Here is a 10834-nt window from a genome sequence, read left to right as displayed (position 1 = left end):
GCCTCCTTAGCAACTATGTTACATCAAATTAAACTCCCTGTGAACTCACTAGATCTAGCTCCACTCCTAATGTATTTATTTTGTTTTGTGTTGTATTTATCTAGGCACAGCTACACTAGGGAAAACAAAGATTCTGGATAGTTAGCTGGGTATGTGAAAATAAGCTGGCTGTTTTCATGTAGGATATAGCTATGAAATAACGTGCAGAGGAATAAACTAGATTCCTTAGTGTTGATCTTAGACCTACCCATGTCTCCTTTATCGATGTATAAAAGAGCCTGATATTTTACAAGAGGTGTGAAGAACATGGTGGCTATGTACACAGTTAGGCTGCCATGCACACTCCCCTGTGGGTAAGTGCTGGGACCACAGCTACTCTTTCGGGAGGTAGGAATATATAGGCTCAAAGAGAATTTGATGCAAAATGATTTAACACTATTTCTTATCTTTCCACTGAATGTAGATACAAAGGTTGGTAGATAAAGTTATTGAGTCATTGCTGCTACTAGATGGAGCAATTCTGTCTTAATTTTTCTATCCTTCCAGGGACCCAATCCCTCTTTCTGTCAGATAAGACTGAGAAGATGGACTTTGTATTCCCACATATTAAATAGCAGGGATAATCCGTCTGGAAAACAACAGATCTGTTACTAATAAAGCAAGAAGGAATAAGAGAAACTTGGGAGGACTTAAACAGGGGTATACTGATAAGTGTAAGGGCTTTTTGCTCAGCAGAGGTAGTATTGTGTGTGCATATTTGTGGGTGAGAAAGAAATGCTTTCAAAAACGCACACATTTTTCAGTGCAGGTAGAATAACAGTTTTTACTCCTGAGAATACTCAGGTGACAGACAAAGTAGTGCTTAAAGAAACTTTGAGCTGAAGTGTTATTTCTACAGCCATTATCAGCTGCACTCCCATGACTAAAATGCGTTCCTCCAGAGAGAGAGGAAAGCTAACAGACCTTCTAGCCATTTCGCAGAAAATCTGTTTTTTCTTCTTCAGAAGGGAGCAGAGGGAGTGCTAGGTGAAAAAATTAACTTTTTTGAGACTGGATTTTCAGCACACAAGCAGACATGAAATGGACAGTTACATAAGAAGTTAAAGCCCTAGTCACACAATGGGGAATCCCAAGACCTTGTTTTTAATGGCATGGTGACATTTGAGACCAGATGAGCACTTGCTCTTTCAGACTACAGCACACGCAGTGAGGTAGTAAAAGTTTTCAATTGCCAGAACTGTAAATCACTTTACGGAGTTCTAGTTTTTTAATCTTCTGTGCTTAATATGATACCACTTTATGTATTATTAATCAAAGACCAAAATATATTTCTGTTACATGGTCTGTATAAGGATAGCATAGATTCATGATAGATGGAGCCACACCACTTTTATACCAGTTGACTGAGATAATCTCAGAGAAACAGCTTATCAAGCCCATTTTGCAGATGGAAAAGCAAAGACTGTCGCATATATTCTTTAGCAGAGTTTGAAAACCGCTGTTTAATTTGAAGGGCCCATTCTATCTCTGCTGTGTCAGGTCTGTAGGTACTCTTCCTGCTTGCTAAATACTATCACTGAGGCCAAAGGGCACAAGGTACAATTGGTAGAAGAAAAAAGCACACAAGGAGGTAGCCCACAGCTGAAAATCGCTCCCAGAGACCCCATTGTGCAGTCTTTCTAGTTTCATTCCTCTCTCTTAAGAGCTGTGTAGATTTAAAAGTATGTTTCCCAGTTATTTCTGTTTCCTTTTCAATACAGCATTATAATGTGTCATGGAACTCTGTCAACACAGATCTTTTCCAGCGACGTGCCACAGAAAGACATTTTGAAATGTAGTATAAGTGAGGGTTAAAAATTGATCAGTGGAATAAGCTAATGTCTCCAAATTGCATTTGGTAATTTTAGGTTGTCCCAAAATACCCAGTGAGAGACATTTCATTAAATGCTTTTAAAAAATGGTGTTTGTCTGGATTAGAGGATTTTTATCTCAATTATGTTATCTGCAGAAAAAGGCTGACAGTATGAAGAAGTGAGAGGAAAAAGTCTGTTTTTCAAAGTACAATATGTCTGAGCCAGTATCCTATGTTTTGGGTAACTGAATTCATTGCATTGCTTTTACAGTCGGTCATTAGCTATAGCCAGCCTGGTGTTCTAGACTGTCAAGGCAGAGGATGAGAAACTCAAACCTGGAACTCCTCTGCACTTCAGAAAGCAGGAAAAAAGTCAGCAGTACTTTTTCAGAAATATAGAGGATGGTGGGGAGTATTTCTAGCCATGTCAGTGTCTCAAAACAAGCATTTCCCCCAAAATCAGACACATATGGAAGCTCCATTTGAAAATGTGATCTAAACACTATGCATGTCTATGTCTGCACGGAGTATATTGTCACTACTAGATACAAAAGAGAAAACACCAGGGGTCATGAGAGAAACAGCCAGCCAAAGGAGATCATGGGAAGCAGTAAGATTTTGAAACTGACTGTGATTAGTCTTGGTATTAAAGGAAAGAGTTAATGTCCAGAATACTTACATATAGCGTATCTAATTCACTGAGATGAACAAATTATCTAGGGTTGAGCTAAAAAGAACCCTGGTTTTAGACTACAAGAGAAAGACCACTGCTTTGAACTACAAGAAGTCAAAAAATCCTGCTTTGAACTACAAAAAGAGGTACCAGTAAGAAGAACCTTGCCTTAGTTGAGCAGCAAAAGAATTCTGCTTTGAAATACAAGTAGGGGAAAAAAATCCTATCGTATTCTGAGATGAAATGAAGTAAGAAATGCGCCTCCAAAATAAAGACAAAACATGGGTTTGGACTTTTGAAAGAGAACAAAGGGAATCAGCTGCAAATAAGGGACCAGAGTTGTGTTACCTAATTATCAGTGCCTAAGATTGGAAGAAATTTCTGAATCGTGGTTGCTGCTAATTTGGTCTCTCCCTAGCTACATTACTTACCTAACTGTTTCCCTTGGTCTCCCTGTAAAACATAGCTGACTCTGCTTACCTACCTCGCAGAAGTGGGGATATTTTATACAGTGCTTTGAAGATGTTAAGCCTTATGTACGTGCTAAGTATTGTTATTATACTTTGCTATGGATGATTACAATACAAAGGAGAGAAAGCCTGCCTTAATACATAAAAGATAAATGAACATTCTAGCTGTAAACAAGAGTAGGTAATGTAGAAAAAAAAAAATCAAAAGACTGAATAAAAGCAAACAAAAAGATGCAGCGGAAAGAAGTAAGGAAGAACTCTCTTCCAAGCACATCCGTCATCCATGAAATAGAAATGACTTGGAAATGATTTGCAGCAGGATGAATTTCCACATGGAAATGACTTGCAACAGGGAAAGTGCTGTTTGCTTCCCTCCTACCAGATGAAGTAGGCCTCTTGCTGTCGCATTGCCATCTGGTGGGGAAAAGCGACAGGCTTTCACAGCATGTGCTCTTCAAGGAAGGTTATCCAGGTAGAGCTGAGACAGGAGCCACCAGGTATAGATACCAGAAATGCCACTGCCTGCAAACACTGTTGCTTGATTGATCTCTCTGAGTGCTCCACTGTAGCAAGGAGACTGACTGTGCTAATCTGAGAGAAAATGCAATATGTAATGGTGCTTTCACTAATGGGTAGATAGAAGAAGGCTAGTCATGCTGAAGAGTATGTGCTGAGTACTCCAGAAAATAATATATAATTAGGAAGTCATATGGGTAAATGAATTCCAAAGTCTGGGTCCTTCATCCACTCATCTGTACGCCATAGCCATCTTTTTTCTTTAACATTTCCAGTGAAAATGGAGAAATAATGAGACAGAGCATATGTACTTGTACTTCTGTATGCATTAAACAAAGAGTTTGCTTTGGATGGCCTGTTAATTTTGTCCAGTATAATGAAGATATATGAGGAAAACACAAAATTAACTTTGTCGTGCAAAAAAATCAAAATGTGCTGAATTCAGTTGCTTTTTTTTTTACTCAAGCACACACAACAGAGAAAAGTGAGAATGAAGCTGACAAGAACAGAAAGGTCCACGTTCTGCAGAATGTTTTGCCGTTTCAGAAGTGAATACTAATTGTGCTATAAATTTGTTGCATCTCCAAACAAAGTCATCTAGTTAAGTGAAACCTTTCCAAAGAAAATGATGATGTCTGTGGGCTAAAGCATATTTCCAATATGTGACAAGACAAATCAGTTGAAACAGGATTGCCCCAGATTCCCTGTAGTTACTTTGTCTTCATGAATGAAATGATTAAAGTCAGTCTTGTTCAGAGAGGCCAGATTCTGAGTTCATTTTCACCCAGGTTTGTCAGATCACCTCTGCTGACTACATTCATCAGCTTTGCAGCAATAAGGTTTCTGTGGTATCATTCAGAGGCATCAAAACAGAAAGTCCTTCAGATATTGATTCTGCCACTAAGTATTAGGCACACTGTTACATTTGATTTTTATGGATTGTTACCTTCCTCATGGACCTTTCTATTCCAAGTTCCCCTGAGCTCAATGAACGTGCATGCTAAATAGAACCTATCAAACATTATTCTTCACTCATTTTAAACCATACATTTCAACAAGCAAGATGGAATTCAGCATGCCACAAAAAGCTACTAGGGAACTGCAATTCAGCTTCCTGTCAGACTGAGAGCAATAAGGACTTCTATACTGCCAAGGGACATTCTGCACAGGGAACAACTGTGCCCTTCTAAGCTGCATGGTTGAATCACAAGACACTGGCATAAAACAGCTTCCTAAACATATTGCAAAAATGGGCTATAGACCCATTTTCCTCCTGCCGCTTATGATGACCCTTCTCTCAACACTATAATGCGGCCTGGAAAGCAAGAGCCTAAGCGGTCTTCTGGTCAGTGATGAGATGGTATGACATCAAACTCTACCCATGTTGTTGTACCAGCACCAGAACAAACCCTTGGGCTTTCCATAGTTTATATGACTCATTTTAGGGTTTTGTCCTCTGGCTTAAGGGAGCTTCGTGACATGGGCAGTTGTTTTCTATAGTGTTTCAACTCTGTAGCATGTAATGTGTTGACTTTCTGAAGCAAAAGAACTGTCATGTTTCTGAAAGTGAAGAATGGACCCATATAACTTTATCTCAGAACAGGGAAAAATCGAGAGCGCCAACAACAGATTCAAGAGAAATGGAGGGACTATAATATGGGAAGCAGCTGAGTGTACTAGCAAAGCTCCTTCTGCAAGGATCTCTGTGGTGCTTGGAGTGTCTTCCTCTGACTCCTGCTGTTTAGCTAGGCTGAGCACCACTTCTCCAAGCAGTAGATAGAAAAGAGTGAGGACACAGCAAGAGAAGACTGCATTTAGCTTTTATCAGGGTGGTAGAATGGTCCCATGGAAAGTGAAACAAAGTCTGGAGCAGTCTTTCTCTCTCCTCAGTTTGTATCAATGCATACAGACTGCCCAGGTCTACTGGCGTGTGGCTTTTCCCTTTGTCATACCCTGAAGAATCCCTTCTTCCCTTGAATTCTGTTGTGGTGCCTTTTTAGATGGAGGGTTTGGATGGATATGATTTTTCAAGTTTTCTTTACCTCAAAGTAACTGTCTTTTAGCTTAAAAACCTAAAAATTACTTTAGCTGAAAGTATATATTGAAATATGAATGATTGCCATAATTAGGTGATTACTGGAACAGAACTTGTTCTGCTCTAGACCACTATTCTGGAGGGTAGTTAAGTCTCTGCACATAATAAAAACTTAAATTCCATAATATGAAGCTTTGATAATCCCTTCAGTGTGAGGAGACTTTACCCCTCCTTTCTGCATGACTTTTATTACATAACACTGAATTCTGGTTAAATATGTCTCTCAATTCATGTGGGCCGCATGGAATTTAAATAATCTGAAAAACAGGTGCCATTCAGCATAGTGTTTTTAGGAATATAGGGCTTGATCCTCCCTTGCAGCATCCACAGGTTGACTGTTTCCACCAATACAAGATGAGAGCAAGGTGGGTGGGAAGCATTATCAAATCTGAATATTAAATACACACTGAAGGCATATGACAGCAGTATAAGAAAAAAAAAAAAAAAAAAAAAACAAACCAGTGAAGAATAAGCTCTTCAGAGTGTATTATAGCTACTGCTTCCCAGGATTGTTGTATGCAAAGTCATAGATATAGATACAGATAAAATGCAAAATATTTTTCTCAAATCTTCTTCAGCATTTCTGGAACACAGCTAGGGGGAAAAGTGTTACACACCTTTGTTTCCTTCTTTTTTATTTGTTAAGTGACTGTCAAGGTGGAAATGCAAAGTGTCTCACAGAAATCATACCAATAATTGTCTGTGGGCATATTTCACCCCAGCAGGAGTTTAACAAGTACAGTCGAGGGACAAACACACTAAGACAGTGGACGCCCAAGTCCATGACTTGGCTTTACGAGAATTACTGCAGTATAACAATGAGAGAGGCTCAGACATGAAATCAGTCTTACCCAGTTCATTTGGGTTTCAGGCTGTACAGTGAAGAAGCATTTGTTGATCAAGCAAAAAATAAATGCCACTGTGACAAGACTGATTATTTAAGTTATAGCAAGATACACTTATCAGCAGTTATAGCTGAAATACAAGGTAGAAGGCGTAAATGATAATGCACTTGCCATTTTCACAGTTTTTAGCAATTCCAACTTTTACCTTGCAATCTCTTTATTTCACTTAGTACCTTGCAGGACAGAACTGTTTATATGACTATTTAATTAAAACCAATTATCACAAAGTAATCCCATTTTCTGCATTGCAGTCCCTTTGCTTTACTTAGGAATGCTCTGAATTTACATCAGCTTGACAATTAAAGCTCCAAACCAGTTGTGAAAGCCTTTTATATCTGGTTTTCATTAGTTCATATTAAACGATTCATTGGCTTGATTTTCACTTCAGTGAGCCTTCTCATAAAATCTGCTTAAACATAATGGTGATATCACATAGGAAGTGAAATGAATTAATACATCTGCAGAAACACTAACTAGTAGGCTATTTTTTTTGTTCACATTTTATTATTTTGTAGATATACTTGTCAGTCATGTGCAAGATATACTGAGACCAAGAGAACAGGAAAGCGGCACTAAGTCAAAAGGATGCTTTGACACTGTATTCTGTGTTCATTTGCTGAAGCAGGTGTGTAGTCAGCAAATCTCTGCTGAAGGGAATTATTCTTTAGATGGCCTCTTCTTAGTATTATAATGGTGCCACTAAAGCTGTAATAATTAAGGATCGCTTAGCATTTCATTACAAAACCATATTTTCAAGTGGATGTATAAATTGCATATAGAGAAATTTTACTTCTTGTTCAAATGTCTTCCTAAAATTAGCATTCTGAGTGGGTTCTTAAAAAACCACACATATTAATTTGTCGATAAGAATGACTTAATGAGTATTTAGCTCAGAAGCCATGGAGGAACAGCTGTAACCCAATAAGAAGAAATGGTTTACCGCCTTCCAGATCTGTGCAAATATTGTGTAAAATATAATGTACAAAATGCCACTGTACACAGGAGCAGACACTGATCGTCAGAAATACATCTGTTTAGCAGACAGGGACCATCCTTGCATTTATGGGTTTTTGATGTTTGGTGTAAGGCCAGTACAGGCTAACTGAAAATACAAATCTGCAAGATCTCATGTATTATTAACCTTATTAAGAGGTTGGGAAGAGAGATTTACAGTGTAACTTGCCTAAGATACCAATGAGGAGAAAAGCCTTTCTGTCATCCAGTTGCATGCCCAGTGCAATATCTCTGTTTTGCCCAAACTATCCTCCATATTCTCTTGTATACACTTCAAAAACAGGTGATCATCACCATAGGATCAATATGCTAGAAGTGTATCTACTGCACAGCTTGTGCATAGCAAGTATGGCAAGCTAGGCTGGCGTAAGTGAGGGGCCATTCTCTTCTGGCTGAGATGCTTTAGTCTGTAACTATGTAGGCACTCTGACTTGCAAATGGAGTTTGCCTTTGTGGTGAGCAGCAAAGACAGAGAGTGACTCAGGCAGGGATGATCCCAAACTCATTTCCCCTGAACAGCTAGAGCAAGCCAAGGTTTTCTTTCTCCAGTTATTATTTGTCTGTTTCCACTCTTTTCCCTTGCACGAGCCTCCCTAGTGATAAGATCAGATTGGGACCCTGCTTATAGCATATGAAAAGGTGTGCGTTTGTGAGGAGCTGTACATGGGTAAACATGGCAATGACACTAATGTTATTCCTTGTCAGGTTCCATTCTGTTATTTTGGCATTTTTCTTCTTATGCAAAGTGTGTATTCATCGTGTAGATGTTAGGCGGAGAAGGATCAGCTATGTACGTCTGACCCTGAACACCAAATACTTTCCGCAGCACTGTCACAGGCAGTTCTGGGGTAGAGTTCTGTGTTACATGGGTAAATGAGAGAGAAATGGCATGCATTTTTTTCCTTCATTTATAAAGGATTCAAATAACAAAAAAAGCCATTTTAATGTCTTTGCTGCACTATAGAAGTTTTTATTTAATTTTACTTAAAAAATACCTCAACATTTTTTTTTCAGATTTATTCAGCATTTGCCCAGGGAAGAGAGAGACCCTCAAGCTGCCTCCCCTCCCTGAGCGGGAAGAGTGAGCTGCGAACGAGGGCAGAGGGGACTCGGAGTGCGCAGAGACTGGAGTGACGACGCCCAATGCCCCTCATGTACAAGAGCAGCCCCCAGGGAGCATGCACGACCAGGAGAGCGGTGAACAGGACGGGCAAACAGGGCCTGGTGCGTCAGAAGGGTATGGTGTGTCAGTTTGCACAGCAGGGCGAGCAGACAGGGCGCAGTCCATCGCCTGGGTCTAGAGGTCATCTGAACTAGTTGTCATCTTACCGTCCTCCATGAGTAGACTGAACCATGGTCTCCACTCACGTCAAAACCACCACCAGAAAGAACGTGGTGACCCAGACGGAGCTGCCACACAAACATGCAGCGGTCCAGGTCCCAGGCTGCAGGGAGTGCCTGAGCCTGTCAATCCTGCCGGAGGGCAGCAGTAACAGCACCTGTCTGTGCTGCGATCAGCTGGATGACCTGCTCAGCTGGTCGTGGAACTCAAAGAAGAGGTTGAAAGATTAAGAAGTATTAGGGAGTGCGAAAGGGAGATTGATTGGTGGAGTAACACCTTAGCACCCCTGAAGCAACAGGAGCAAATGGAGGCTGCAAACGAGGCAGGCAATCCCTCATCCTCTTGCTACCAGGCAGAAGGAGGGGACCTAAGAGATGGGGGAGGCTGCAAACAGGTCCCTGCTCAGGGAGGCAGGAAAATCCCCTCCCAACCTCCCCCTCACCCTCCATGGTGTCCCTTCATAATAGATACGGGGCCCTGGAACTTTTGAATGAAGTAGAGAAGGATGAAGGAAATGAGTCAAACAAGGAGGAACATCAAGGCCCACCAAGGCCAGGTCGCTCTAGACCAGGTATTAAAACCAGTTCTAAAAAGAACCCCAGAAGAGTCATTGTAGTGGGTGACTCCATTCTGAGGGGTGTTGAAGGCCCAATATGCAGACCAGACCTGCTTCATAGGGAAGTCTGCTGCCTCCCTGGGGCCCAGGTAAAGGACCTCACGGCAAAACTCCTCACTCTAGTGAGACCCAAGGACTACTACCCTCTCGTGGTTTTTCAGGTAGGTAGCGATGATATTACCAGAAGTCCTAAATCAATGAAGAGAGATTTCAGGTCCTTGGGGAAACTTGTTAATGGGTTAGGGGCACAAATTGTGTTCTCCTCCATCCCTTCAGTTGTGGGGATGAATGAAGAAGAATACAGGAGAACTCAACAGATGAACTTGTGACTCCAAGACTGGTGCTACCGTCAGGGCTTTGGATTTTTCAATCATGGGTTAGTGTACAGGATGCCAGACCTTTTGGCATCAGATGGGATGCAGCTGTCCCAGAGCAGGGAAAGGATCTTGGGGCAGGAGTTAGCTGGGCTCATTGAGAGAGCTTTAAACTAGATTTGAAAGGGGAAGGGGACAAAACTGGAACTCCCAGATATAAGCCCCAGGGTAGATTACCAGAGTTTGTGGGCTGTTGTGCCAGCAATGACCCTCACCCTGCTATCCCAGTGGAGGCAAGGGATGGAGACATGCAGCACAACAAAGATGCAAGGGATATTGGTGGATCAGTAACTATGGTAACACCTGTGAGAGGTCAGGCTGGACTTAGGACCTCTAAATGTGAAAAGGTGCTGGGTACGTCAGCCCATCTGAAGTGCATCTATACCAATGCACACAGCATGGGTAACAAATGGGAGGAGCTTGAAGCCGTGATGCAACATGAAAATTATGATGTAGTGGCTATTACAGAAACATAGTGGGATGTCTCCCATGACTGGAGTGCGCCAATTGATGGCTACAAGCTCTTAAGGAGGGATAGACAAAGAAGGAGAGGTGGTGGGGTGGTGCTGTATGTTAGGAACTGTTATGATTGGTTCGAGCACAAGTATAGTGAAGACAGGGTGGAGTGTCTTTGTGTTAGAATCAGGGGGAAGGCCAACAGGGCAGATGTTGTAGTAGGAGTCTACTATAGGCCACCCAACCAGGACAGAGAGATGGATGAAATATTCTATAGGTATTTAGGAGAAATCTCATGATCGCTTGCCCTTGTTCTTGTGGGAGACCTTAACTTCCCAGACATCTGCTGGGAATACAACACAGAAGAGCAGGACCAGTCCCGGAGATTCCTGGAATGTGTGGGAGATAACTTCCTGACGCAGCTGGTGAGTGAACTGACCAGAGAAGGTGCCCTGCTGGATCTCCTCTTTGTGAACAGAGAAGGGCTGGTGGATGATGTGGCAGTTGGAGGCCGACTAGGG

The sequence above is a fragment of the Strix uralensis genome, chromosome 4 (genome assembly GCF_047716275.1).
Source record: "Strix uralensis isolate ZFMK-TIS-50842 chromosome 4, bStrUra1, whole genome shotgun sequence".
NCBI lineage: Eukaryota > Metazoa > Chordata > Aves > Strigiformes > Strigidae > Strix > Strix uralensis.
The sequence above is the reverse complement of the archived record's forward strand: the minus strand, read 5'-3'. Positions refer to the sequence as shown.